The 14,565-nt window shown below is 42.3% G+C and overlaps 1 long non-coding RNA gene across 1 annotated transcript in view; it reads left to right on the top strand.

Moving 5' to 3' along the window:
- Positions 1–1,169: 1,169 nt before the first annotated feature.
- LOC132534625 (uncharacterized) overlaps positions 1,170–14,565 on the top strand; it is a 156,037-nt gene continuing 142,641 nt past the window's right edge. Inside the window, exon 1 of the long non-coding RNA XR_009546345.1 lies at positions 1,170–1,323. This is a non-coding gene — a long non-coding RNA (uncharacterized LOC132534625). The remainder of the gene's footprint in view (positions 1,324–14,565) is intronic.

Raw genomic sequence — 14,565 nt, 5'->3', positions numbered from 1 at the left:
CTAACATGGGGTGGGACAGAAAAATTGCAATACATTAAGGGCCATTTGTTGCAAATTACCTTAAAAAGAGGTTTGGGGTGCTGGTGGATGCTGCTTGCACATGAATGGACTCAAAGTGGGAGCTGGGAACTGGTTTAATCAATACAAGGCTTATTAAGGTGAAACGAGTAAAAGGCAAAATAAGCACTTATCATCAAGGGATAAGTGAATGCTAGGTGTATAAAGTCTGAATATAGTTAACAAAATTTTAGTCCCATGAGATAAAACAATTATAATCTCTGAAAGGTTGCTCATCTGTACAGGGGTCTAAAATTATACCGACTAGCTGAGTCACAGGTCTTCAGGTCCCAGGAGTAGACATGGCATCTGTGGGATGGATGCCTGGAACACCTGCCCGCAGATATTTCTGACCAGGAGAAGCCAGCTGCATGCAAAGAGCATGAGAGTTCTGTCTGGCTGTTACTTTAAGTCAATTCAGCCTACCTACAATGCTTTGCACATCAGCACAGTCTGGATCCACCTACAATCCACCATGCGCCTGCACAAATCACTTCCTACTCTGTCAGCTTTCTGTCGCCAAGGTTGACCTCACCACTGTGTTGGGGCTTCCGTCCATGGTCACCAGCATATTGCATCACCACAGAACCCAGTCCTGCAAGGTTCCAAACCGGACCCTGGGAGGCCAGAACCCATGCCACGTGAGCTTCCAACCATGACCCCTCTAGTTCTGAAACCAGGCTCCACAAGCCTTTAACCTGAGCCCAGCAAGTCCCGAATTTGGGCCCCTGAGGCTCAAAACCTGGCCCCACCTGACTTCAGTTTGTTTCTTAAAGATTTCCTAAAGATATATGTAAACATATATATTATTATTACTATATTATTGATTATTATTAATTATATTATTAATTATTATTACTATATTATTAATATTACTATATTATATATTATTACTATTATTATTAATATTACTATTATTATCTAAAGATAGGAGCTTTTTCTTAGTGAGATACATCCTTCTGCATGTCCAGGAGGTGGCATCAAAATACCATCAATTTTTGCTTTTTTTTTCTCTTTCATAGTGCTGGGGCTCAGGTGTGTCCACTATGAATCCACTGCTCCTGAGAGCTAGTTTTTCACAATTTGGAGCGATTTTTGTTAATCATTGTCATTGTTATTATTATTGTTTTGATTATTGTTGTTCTTATTGCTGTCTTCTATTGGCTAGGACTCAGAGAAATTGAGAGGAGGCAAAGACAGAGGGGGGAGAGAAAGATAGACACCTACAGACCTGCTTCACCACCTTGAAGTGAACCCACCTGGCAGGTGAGGAGCTGGGAGCTCAAACCGGGAATATTGTGCTGGTCCTTGGGCTTTGTGCCAAGTGTGCTTAACTCTTGTGCTACTGTCCAGCTCTCCATCTGGTTGTTTCTCAGCATTCTGTTTATTGTGAGCTTTTTTGCAGTGGATTTTGTGTTGACATGCACAAATTACTCTCAGACCATTGTTTTGAACATATTAATTAGCTAGGTCAACTCTCTACCAATTAGCAGATGAATTTTTTTGGGCGTCTGGACACAGGTGTTACTGCCCCGGGTTTGAGCCAGGTAGTGTCTGGTTTAGAGCCTCGTGGGACCCAGTTTCGAGCCTACGACCTTGCCTCACAGGACCTGGATTCAAGATTCAAAATTTGCGAGACCCAAGTTTAAACCTCGTGGGACCTGGGTTCAACTTTCGCAGGACCCCACTGAGGCTGGGTGTCCTGGGATATTTGAACCCAGATCCTATGATGATCAAACCCAGACACTGGGAGGCTCAATCCCAGGCCCTATGAGGATCAAACCCAGGACCCACCCGGATTCCACAAGGCTTGAACCTGGTTTCTGCAAGGCTTTAACCCAGGTCCTTGTGCATTGTAGTGTCTGCATTTAGACAGGTGTGCTGCCACCTGACCCTTCAGTTTGTTTCTAAAGTTTTTGAAATGAGGTCCCATGTAAACATATATATATATATATATATATAGTCTAAAGACACACACACACACACACATATATATATATATATATATATAAAAGATACTGAGTCTTTTTATTTGTCAGATGCATTCTTCAGCATGTCCACAAGGCAGCAGCAAATCACCACTTCATTTTATTTTTTTTTTGTGTGTGTGGTGTTTTTTTTTGCCTCTAGGGTTATTGCTGGGGCTCAGGTGCATGTGGTATTAACCCACTGCACCTGGGAGGTAGTTTTTTTTCCACTTTTTGATACCCTTGTTGTTGATCTTTGTCATTGTTGTTATTATTATTGTTGTTCTGTATTATTATTATTGTTGTGCTGTCTTCTACCAGGTACAACAGAGAGAAATTGAGAGTGGAGGGGAAAGAGATACCTACAGACCTGCCTCACTGCCTGTGAAGTGAGCCCCCACTGGAAGTGTAGGCACCATGGCCTCAAATGGGGATCCTTATGCTGGTCCTTGGGCTTTGTGCTAAGTGTGCTTACCTCACTGTGCTACTGCCCAGACCCCCATCTGGTGTATTGCATTCTGTGTATTGTGGGTTTTTGCACATTGGATTTTATGAGTTGAATTGCAGAAATTACTCTCATAGTTTTGTCTTTTCCTATGGCACATTGAGTATCTGGTGTTTAGAATCTATTACTCTACCACTTAGAAGATGACTTTTTTGGGCTTCTATCCATATGATTTTCTTCTTCAAATTCCAGTGATGGCTGTCTTAGGCCCAGGATTAAGTCTAGCTGGCTTCTGGACACAGGTGTTACTGCTAATTCCAATGGAGGGTGGTAAAGCAAGCAACACCGTTGTCCCAAGATATTTGAACCCAGGTCTTCAATACTCAAACCTGGACTCTGAGAGGCTTCAACATGGGCCCGTGAGGCTCAAATTCTGGTCCTAGGTTGCTCAACACCTGGTCCCATGAATCTCAAACCCGAGTTCTACAAGGCTTGAACCTGTTTTCTGCAAGGCTTTAACATGTGTCCCTGTGCACTGTAGTGTGTGCATTTAGTGAGGTGTGCTGCCACCTGACCCATCACAGTTTCTTAAGATTTTTTATTATTTTTAAAAAAAATCTTAAGATTTTTAATGTAAATATATATGTATATATATTATTATTATCTAAAGATAGTCTTTTTCTTGGTCAGATGCATTCTTCATTATGTATACAAGGCGGCAGCAAAACACCAACATCAGATTTTTGTATTTTTGTTTGTTTTTGTTATTGTATCCAGGGTTACTGCTGAGGCTCTGTGCATGAAACGTGAATTTACTGCTCCGGGGAAATAGATTTTTCACTTTTTGGATCCCATTTTGTTGATATTTTTCATTGTTGTTACTATTATTATTGTTATTCTTAATGCTGTTTTTTCTATAGCCTAGGTTAGAAAGAAATTGAGAGGGGAGGGGAAGACAGAGAGGGAAGAGAAAGATAGAGGCCTACAGACCTGCTTCACCTCCTCGGAGGTGACCCCAAGCTGGTGAGTAACTGGAGGCCTTGATGCTAGGTCTAGACTCTGCTTTCCCCATTTAAGAGTCTGTGCGTCTTTGTCAAAGATTTGATGTCCATAGGTGTGGGGGGGCTTACTTCTGGGCTCTCAATTCTATTCCACTGCTCAGTGTGTCTATTCAGGTTCTAGTACCAAGCAGCTTTGATGGCGATGGCTCTAGAATACAATTTGAGAACTGGTAGTGTGATGCCTCAGTTCCATTCTTTCTTCTGAAGATTGTCTTGGCAATTCTAGTTCTTTTCTGGTCCCAGGTCAACGTTTGTAGCATTTATTTTATTCTCCCCCCCAAAAAAAATTGTGGTTGGAATCTTGATGGGGATAGCATTAAATTTTAATATGATTCTGGGTAGTATATTCATTCTGATGATGTTAAATCTTCCAAGCCATTGAGATGGAATATCTTTCCACTTCTTTGTGTCTTTTGCAATTTCCTTGAGTAGTGACTCATAATTTTCAGTATACAAGCCTTTCACTTCTTTGGTTAGGATGACTCCTAGGTATTTTGGTGTTTTTGTTGCTATAGTAAAAGGAATTGGTTTCTGGATTTCAACTTCTTCTAACTTAGTGTTTGCATAAAGGAATGCCACTGACTACTGAACGTTAATTTTCTAGTCTTACTGGATTGCCTGCTGATTTCCAAAAGCTTCTTGCTGGATTCCTTAGGTTTTTCTACATATGTCATCTGCAAATCAGGAGAGTTTGACTTCTCTTCCAATCTGTATTCCTATAATTCCTTGGTCCTGCCTGATTTCTATGGCAGAAACTTCCAGCCCTCTGATGAATGGTAATGGTGATAGTGGGCAGCCTTTTCTAGTACCTGCTCTGAGGGGAAAAGCTTTCAGTTTTTCACCATTGAGTATGATGTTGGCTGTAGGTTTGCTACACAGAGACTCCACTAGTCTAGTCCCATTTTTCCTATCTAGTCCCACTTTTTGGTAGTGTTTTGATCATAAAGGGATGTTGTATTTTGTACAAGGCTTTCTCTGCATCTATTGATATGATCGTGTGGCTTTTGTTCTTGCTTTATTCATGTCTTGGATCATTTTGATTGGTATACATATAAGAAACCAACCTTGCACCCTTGGGATAAACTCCACTTGGTCATGATGAACAATCTTTTTAATATACTGCTATGGTTGGCTAGAATTTTGTTCAATATTTGAGCATCTATGTTCATCAGAGATAATTGGGCTCCAGTTTTCTTTTCTGGTTGTGTCCATGTCTGCTTTTGGTATCAAAGTGATGTGGGCTTCAAAGAAGCGGGAATGGAGGATTCCAGTGTCTTTTGTCTTCTGGAAGACTTTTAAAAGTAGAGGGTTTAGCTCTTCTTTGAAGGTTTGTAAAGCCATCTGGTCCAGGACTTTTATTTTTTCAGAGGTTTCTTCATTAGCTGTGATGGGCTTGTCCAAGTTTTGATCTAGTTCCTCTTTACTTCATTTTGGAACTTGGTAGGTATCCAGGAAATCATCCATTTCTTCCAGGTTCTCTAGCGTGGTGGCATATATAGTTATTCCTAGAAATCTCACATGATATGTTGAATTTCTGCGGTGTCTGTTGTGATATCTCCTCTTCATTTATGATCCGATTCATTTAGGCCATCTCCCCCCCTGTTTTTTATGAGTCTGGCTAAAGGTTTGTCGAGTTTGTTCATGCTTTTAAGAACCAACATTTACTTTCGTAGATCTTTTGTATATTTTTTTAATTTTCAATGTTATTTTTTCTGCCTTAACAAGGTATTTCTGTCCTTCTGGTTGCTTTAGGTTTTCTTCTTCTAGTTCTTTAAGACGTACAATCGGGCTGTTAACTGGTGCTTTCTCTTACTTCCTAAGGTATGCTTTTATGGCAATGGACTTCCTTGTCGGTACTGCCTTAGCTGCATCCCAAATATTTTGATACCTTGTGTCTTCATTTTCATTGAACTCTTGAACCATTTTGATTTCTTCCTTAATTTCCTCTTTGGCCCAGTCATTGTACAGTAGTGGACTGTGGAGCTTCTACATTTGGGGACAATTACTCATCTTGTGTTGATTGTTAAGTGTTAGTTTAATTCCACTGTGGTCTGAGAGAGAGATGCTTGGGATGCTTTCCATGCTTTAGAATTTGCTGCTGCTGTCTTGGTGGCCTAACATATGGTCTATCCTTGAGAATGACCCATGTGGACTTGAATCAAATGTGTATTCCAGTTTCTTGGGATGAATGACCCTGAAAATGTCCACTAGTTCTAGTTTGTCTCTCTCCTCATTTAGCTCATTTAGACATGAGGTCTTTTTTGATATTCTGCCTGGATGATCTGTCAAGTTGAGAGATTGTGGCACAAGAAAAATTAACAGGTGAATTGCACAAGTGACTCTCAGACCATTGTGGCATATAGAGTATCTGGTGTTTTCGAATTTATACATTTAGCTAGGCCAAATCTCTACCACTTAGGGGATGACTCCTTTTGGCCTCTGGCCACAGGTTTTCCTTCTTCAAATTCCACTAATGGGTAGGTGTCTTAGGCTCAGACCTAAGGGGCTGGCTGGATTCTGTCCACAGGTTTTACTGCTAATTCCACTGGAGAGTGGTAAGGCCTGCCTCAGTAGGGTCCCACAAGAGTTGAACCCAGGTCCCATGAGGTTCAAATCCAGGTAACACAAATCTTGAAATCCCATGATTCTTGAAGGTGGGGCCCATTGGTCTTGAATCTGGGTCCCATGGGGCTTTAAACCGGACCCCATGTGGCTCAAGCCCGGGACACACGAGGCTCAATTCCCTGTCCTGTGAGGCTTGGAACCGGGTCCCATGAGTCTTGAATGTGGTTCTCGCAAGCCTTGAACCCATGTCCTGTGTGGGTTCCCAGGAGCCACAAAGCTTGAACACGGATTCTGCTAGGCTTTAATCCGGGTCATTGTGCACTGTAGTCTGTGCATTTGGCCATGTGTGCTGCCACCTGGCCCTTCAGAGTTTCTTTCTTAAAGACTTATTTTAGAAGAGGACCCATATATATATGATTATCTAAAGATAGAGTCTTTATCTTTGTCAGATGCATTCTTCAGCAAGTCCACAAAGCAGCAGCAAAACACTACCATCATGTTGGGAAGTTGCCATCTCCCCCTGGCTTCTGCTTAACCATATGCCTATATAGGGATTTTACTGATCCAAAGCTTTGGTCTATTTACATAAATCACTTTTACATAAAGCACTCCAGGGCATTGGTGGTTCTATGATAGGATTCTCTCCTGCTCCACCCCCTCCTTGTCACACACTGATCCCTTCTTTGTCACACTCTGATTTTCACCAGTCACTTTTCTCTCCACCCTCTCTATATCACATCCTGTTTCCACCCTACTTGGAGAGTATAAAAACAGCTGCTCTTCTGATTAAAGACACTTGGAAATTGCTTTCCGGCTCCGAGAGTTCCAGAGTGTATCTCCTGCGGAAGTTGGTGCAGCACGAGTTCCTGATCCCTCTCCCACACAGCAGCCTAGATCAGCTCCAGTTGAGTTCTCTCCAACCCAGAGAGCACTAGCTCGGGAAGAAGTACCCTCAGGCTATCCCGGCACCATCATGGTTTTTTTATTTTGTTTTTGTTTTTGTTTCTGCCTCCAGGGATATTGATGGGGCTCAGTGCGTACTGTGAACCCGCTGCTCCTGGGAGATGGTTTTCTCACATTTTGACACCCTTGTTGTTGATTGCTGTCATTGTTGTTATTATTATTGTTCTTATTGCTGTCTTTTCTATTGGCTAGGACTGAGAGAAATTTAGAGAGGAGGGGAAGACAGAGAGGGGAAAGATAGACACCTACAGACCTGCTTTGCAGCCTGTAAAGTAACACCCCCCCACGTGAGGTGTGGAGCCAGTGGCTCAAGCCGGCATCCTTATGCTGATCCTTGGGCTTTGTGCCAAGTGTCCTTAACTCACTGTGCCCCTGTCTGCCCCCCCCCATCTGGTTGTTTCTAAGCATTCTGTGTATTGTGGGTTTTTGCACAATGGTTTTTATGAGTTGAATTGCAGAAAGTAATCACAGGCCATTGTTTTGTCTTTTCCTATGGCACACTGAGTATCTGGTGTTTTAAGCATATATTAATTAGCTAGACCAACTCTCTACCACTTTGCATATTGACCTTTTGGGCTTCTGGCCACAGCCAGAATTTCTTCTTCAAATTCCACTGGTGGGTCTCATAGGCCCAGGCTTAAATCTTGCTGGCTTCTGGCCACAGGTATTATGGCTAATTCCAATGGAGAATGCTAAAGCAAGCAGCACCGGTGTCCTGTGACTGTTGAACTCATGTCCTGCGATGCTCACAACCAGGTCCCACGAGGCTCTAGCCTGGGCCCCATGAGGCTCGAACAAGTGTCCCACATTGCTCAAAACCGAGTCCTGTGAATCTTGAACCCATTTCCACAAGGCTTGAACACAGTTTCAGTGAGGCTTGAACCTGTGTCCTTGTGCACTGTGGTGTGTGCCTTTAGCCACGTGTCTGCCATCTGACCCTTCTGTTTGCTTCTAAGATATTTTTTGTACTGAGATCCCATATATGAATTATTAGCTAAACATACAGTGCTAGTGCCCAGACCCACGTCTGGTTTATTCTAAGCTTCCTGTGTAAATTGCCTTTTGGCACAGTACTTTTTAAAAAATTTTTATTGTGGAATTAATGTTTTACATTTGACACTAAATACAATAGTTTCAACATGCATAACTTTTTCCAGTGTTCCATATAACAATACAACCCCCACTCTGTCCTTTATCCTCCTTTGGGACCTGTATTCTCTCCACCCCTCCCACAAACCCCAGAGTCTTTTACTTTAATGCAATACACCAATTGCAGTTCAGGTTTTACTTGTGTTTTCTCTTCTGATCTTGTTTTTCAACTTCTGCCCGTGAGTGAGATTACCCCATATTCATCCTTCTGTTTCTGACTTATTTCATTAACATGAATTTTTCAAGGTCCATCCAAGATCGACTGAACATGGTGAAGTCACCATTTTTAGAGCTGAGTAGTATTCCATCATGCATACATACCACAACTTGCTCAGCCACTCATCTGTTGTTGAACACCTGGGTTGCTTCCAGGTTTTGGCTATTACAACTTGTGCTGCTAAGAATATATGTGTATACAGTTCTTTTGGGTGGGTGTGTTGGGTTCCTTAGGATATATCCCCAGGAGAGGAATTGCAGGATCATTGGGTAGGTCAATTTCTAGCCTTCTGGGAGTTATCCAGACTGTTCTCCACAGAGGGTGGACCAATTTACCTTGCCACCAGTTGTGCAGGAGAGTTCCTTTGACCCCACCACCTCTCCAGCAGTTGCTCTGTTCCTTCTATTAATAATGCTAGCCCTGCTGATAGATTTGAATGGGTGGTACTGCCCCGGGGCATGGGGAATAGTCCTACAATTTGTCAAGAGGCTGTTAAATCTGCCCTTTTTCCATATATTCATAAGGGCCTTAATGTTTTTCATTACACAGATGACATATTAATATGGGGAAAATCAGATACAGATATCTGTGCCCTACATGATTTTCTCATTCCTCCATTAAAGAAAAGCGGCCTTAATGTAGCTCCTGAGAAGATACAGCTAATTCCTCCAATATCTTTCTTAGCTTCAGAGATTTCTCTAACGCAAATTCATCCCTTAAAACCTAGTGTTACTTTTCTTTCTAACCTTACTTTTGCTTCTTTACAAAGTTCTCTTGGAAATTTAAATTGGCTTAGGCAGTATCTTTATTTGCCTCCAAGCTTCCTCCAACCACTATTTGACCTGTTAAAAGGAAACAAACAGCCTTCCTCAAAATGTAGGTTAACTCCCGAGGCCTCCTTGGCACTGGAAAGGGTTGACCAGGCCCTCCAGGACAAACACCTTGTTCGATTCTCCCCCTCCTCTCCGGTAAACCTTCTAATCTTTAACTCCACCCCCACAGGAGTAGGGGCATTGTGGCAGAACCATGGGGTTCTGAGTGACTTCACACGCCAGTAGGTGGAGCTCCAAGACTCTTCACTGAGATAGATGTGTTAGCATTCATGGTTCGCCAAGGAAGAAATACGTCTGTGCAGGTCTTAGGGAAAGAACCGGATTTAATTATCCTCCCCTTTTCTCTCACAGATACAGAGTGGCTCATACGCCATCATTCCTGCTTTGTCATAAGCTTCTTGGGGTTTCTAGGACAAATAGATAACCATTTTCCTTCTAATAAATTGATAACTTCTTTACCTCTTTTGCCTCTACTAGTACCTAAACTTTTCTCTCGGGATCCCATTCCCTCTGCTCCTACAGTCTTCACTGATGGTAGAAAAAGGGGAGCTGCTGCCCTTATATATTACCCAAACAATCTCCTAAACCTCTCTTTACTGAGCTTCCTGATAATTCGCCTCAGTACAGAGAAGTTTATGCTGTTTTCTTGGCATTAAAAGCTGTACCAGAATCCTTCAACTTTTTTTCTGACAGTGTGTATACTGTTAACTTAATTCCATGGCTTGCTCGTTCTTATGTGAGAATTGATGACAACCCACTTACCCCTCTCTTGATTCAAATCGCCTCTATGCTCTGTTCTCGAACCCAACCACTATATATTCAACACCTTCATTCCCAAAGCCCTCTTCCTGGTTCCCTGTCCAAAGGAAATGCTCCAGCTGACCGCCTTGCCTCCACAGGAATTCTCCTAGTCTCTGTCTCTGATCCTGCTGACTTTCATTCCCTAATCCATGTTAATCTTAAAGGCCTTCGAGCTATATTTCCTGATGTTCCTTTACCACAGTTGAAACATGCTCTTCCTGTGCATGTCTCATAAAAACACCTGCTATTCAGACTCTTGGGATTCACCCCTGAGGCTTAAAAGCTAATGTTATTTGGCAAATTGATGTCACCCACATATCAAACTTTGGCAAACAAAATTATGTGTTTGTCTCAATTGATACCTTTTCTAAATATGTGGGCTCAGACAGGATAAAGCTCAAAAAAAGCTTATAAGCCATATGCTCTCCTGTTTTGTTGTAATGGGTTTGCCTCTTCATCTGAAAACTGACAATGAGAATATGTTTACCATCAACCAATTTAAAGATTTTTGTTCCCTCTGGAATATTACTCATACCATAGGCATTCCCTATAATCCACAGGGACAAGGCATTGTCAACAGGGCCCATCAAACCCTCAAGGCTCAATTAAATAAAGATAAAGAAGGAAAATACCCCCCCCCCCAATATCCAGCTAGCAAAAGCCTTAGCTACATTAAATCTCTTTAATATTTACAATAATTCAGACCTACCTCCTATTATTCTTCACTGGCAAACACCATCTACTCTCCCATCTATTAAGGTCAAATGGAAAGACCCACTAGATAAAATTTGGAAAGGGACTGACCCCCTATTAACCATGGGAAGGGGTTTCACATGTGTTTTCCCTCAAAATTACTCTAAACCTGTCTGGGTTCTTGCCTGCCATGTCCGATAATAACCGCATGATGGCACTGTTATCCCTGAAGAACAAGAAATACTACAAGAGGACTAGATGCAGGATATATCCCAGGACCCATAATACAACATGGCAGAACCTACAAAATCTGGCTCACAGAGACCTCTCTCCTACCCTTTCCCTGAATGTCTTATGTTATGACTGGCCAGTTGTGTTTTGTGAGTGTGTTGAATGACCAAAATTTTTTTTGCATGACCCATCTGCTCAGAGTACTCTAAAAGGTAATTGACTTTATATAAAAATGCTGGATGCAGCCAAAGATTCTGGAGACGTCCAGAAACATTCCAAAATTTTTTTCTCCGTCTTTTGATTTTTATATATAAGTTTTGGTATATATGTAAGTGTATAGTCTTAAACTGTGTGAGTAATGACATATATAAATTTGGTTTTTTTAAATTATATGTTTATATAACAAAAGTTTTTTTCTTCCTGTGTGTTATAACTAAATATTTATATATATGTTTCAAGTTTGGTAAAACATTAACTTAATGGTTAAAAGTGTAACCTCGAAGCTATATTACTACCAGGCAAAGTAAAGTTAATTTGCTAAAGTAACTAACTATTTAAGGTAAAGTCTAAATATTTAATGTGACAATATATACCCAAAACTAAAATGCAAATTCTCTATACAGGGCACTTTTGGAGGGCCCCCAAAAGTGCCCTGTAAACTATCTTGTGGAAATTAATCCACAACAGATCTGGCATCAATCTGGCACTGTAAATGTTAAAATCATTGTCACAAAAATGCGTTAACTCTCTAAGTAATTTGAGTCTGTTTATAGTCCAAAGTAAAAATAGCTAAAAATTCAAAATATATATTTTAACTAAAATTGGTCTTAAGATCCTGCTGTAGAGACTGCTACAGCAGGTCACATTAGATGACCTTTAAACAAAATCATAAAGATATTTAAACCAATTATAATCATCAAGGTAGCAACTATAGTAAACCTCTAAATTGTTACAAGTTTATTTTTTTCACTAGTGAGTGATTACAGCTATCAAGCCTTCATATGAAGAATCATCTGTTCATATGGTAAGGTATTAAACTATAAAAAGTTCTTCCATGTACAACTTATGTGAATTAACAACATTCACATATTCTTCTACACTTAACTGATGTATCTCATCCCCCAATACTCAGTTGGCTAAGACACCAAACCTCTTTTTCTATTAAAAAAATTTTTCAAATCAGATGCCCTGCTAACCACGAGAAGCAGTTTGTTTGTGTTTCTTTCACAGGAATCTTGGGAAAAACCATCTGAACCACTGCACACCCTGACATCACCCACTAGATGACACGACTACAGTGGCACACCCCCCAAAACCCTAGATGTCACCTGACACAATCTGAAGAACCTGATCACAGACTCCAAGGACAGAATTTTCTTAATGCCTGCTTGCCTTTCCTGCTTGTGCTTTGGTTTTCACATTGTGGTAGTTCCAGCTCGCTCTCTACAGAAAAGCAGAATTCCAGCAGCTGACCTTCCTCATGCAGCGTTTCATCCCCTGCCATTTCTTCCCCTTGCCATCTACTTTGGACTGAGACATCTATCTTACTTGCTGGTATACCCTTTGGACACTTTACACAATTTTAAAGCAGCTTCTTTTCCTTCATGCTGCTGGTTTTTCATAGACTAACCCTGAGTAGTTCATAGACTTTACAGACTGTTGCCTTGAGGATGATACAATGCCAAATAGCCCCTCTGCTTGCTTGGTGGGTCATGCCCTCCCACCTCCCCCTCATTATGTACCCTTTCCCCCCCCAAACAGGGAATGTTCCTTTACACACTAATCCTTCCCTTGACATCACACTGGCTTTTACTACTCCCCTACTTGTCCCTTCCTGTTTTGTTATATCATTTAGGTTTATGCCCAAAAGGTTCCTGCTCTACCCCTACACTACTATTCCTCTGTCATAGTCTTTTACAGACTTTGAACCATCTTATGTGATGACTAGATAGAAAGATAGAAAAAGATGTAGAGATATTATGAGGAGATGGTTGAGCAGGCAGCGCTTAACCTATGAGATGAGTCCCTCCAGGTAAGTTTCTCTCTCTAAAGAGAGGTTGAGCACAGGGGGTGTACATAAATCTCACAAGGTTGGCGGCCATTTAAGCCTTCCCTCCTCCACAGAAATGTCCTACATCTTCCCACCTGAGCACGGCATACCTTAAAAACATTTAGGCCTGCTTCATTCTATATTTCCTTACTGTGTCCATTAGATATAAAGGAATAGGAGGAGATGTTGGAGAATTATACAGATGCAGGTTTTGCTACTCCCTGCGCCCTTTTCAACCAATCCTGTCCCAACACGTCACTCCTGGTGGTTTCCCAATAAAGCCCTCCCACTTCTGACCTCGTTCTCTCTATCTCGGTGCCCACCCTCTTGCTCTCTCGCTCTCTCTCTCTCCCCCCCCCCGGGTGGTGAGATATTGGGGACGGCCATTTTCAGCTGACTCCACGTGGGCTGAGCCACCCCCTCCTGATCCAATAATGAGGATCTGTGTACCCCATTTGCTCCGGATCTCCTCTCTCTCTTCTCCACGGTGCAGCCCAACAGCCCAGGGCATTGGGACACTGGAATAGGCCTAAATTTTGGGGGTCATCAAAAGCCTAGGAGGATGTCCTGCATATGGCAGCTGACAGAAAGGTGAAGAAGACATTCTCACCTTCCCACTGGCACCCTCAATGCATTGTAGCTAATAGTCTGACATGGAATCCAGATAAGCTAAACTGAGGGCCAAAATGAGCCCATAAAATCAGGGAAACCCAGGACATGGAATCCTGGGAGAGGTAATGTCTAGACATTTTTGGTGAGCCATCCAGGAGAATTTGTTTGTCTAAGCGTGCTTTTCCATTCATTAGTCTGTCTGTGTTTCTGTATTTTTTGTGTCCCTGTGTCTTTTTGGTCAACATTAGAAAATTATCTCAGAGTGATGGGACCAGATTTGGTTCTGGCCTGAAGTTACCAGCTGAATTTTGCCTTGTCTTTGTCTCTCTATTAAGCCTGAGTAGCAGAAGCATGTCCTCAGGCCGGCCCAAGCAGGACCCTGAGGGTGCCACCCCGCCTGCACAGGATTCTGGTAGGCTGGTCACAGATGGGGCCGGGAGCCGGGACAGGCAGCAGCTCTAGTGAAGGGGTGACCCTCTGCCCTGCCTCAGTGCAGCTGTCACCCAGGACAGGCCTGTGGGTGTGGACAGGCACTAGTTCTAGCATGCGTGTGGCTTTACCCACTCCAGTGAAGGTGTGTAGAAGTGAAGTGAAGGTGGTCGCCCAGTTGAAGCGGGCCCGGCAGCCTTCCGGCCATCTGTCTGGCAGTCTGTCAGGTTCCCGTCCTGCCTGCTGTTTGGGTCCCAGTCGCAGGGGAACACCCCGCTGGCTCACGAGCTCCCCAACATTTAAAGCTTTTTGACCACTCATAGCAGCTGAGTTTCCCTGTTGTCTGTTATCCTAATCATTGTTGTACTAGATATTCTCGTTGCTCTCCTCTTCCATTAGGGTTTGGTTTCTGATCCTCCCCAGATGGGAGAACAGGCTTCTGGTAATTTTAACTTTTCTCTTTGGAGTAACTAATTCCTGGCCTTTCACTGT

Source organism: Erinaceus europaeus, chromosome 19 (assembly GCF_950295315.1).
Source record: "Erinaceus europaeus chromosome 19, mEriEur2.1, whole genome shotgun sequence".
NCBI lineage: Eukaryota > Metazoa > Chordata > Mammalia > Eulipotyphla > Erinaceidae > Erinaceus > Erinaceus europaeus.
Note: the sequence above shows the minus strand (reverse complement) of the source record. Positions and strands in the feature narration are given on the sequence as shown.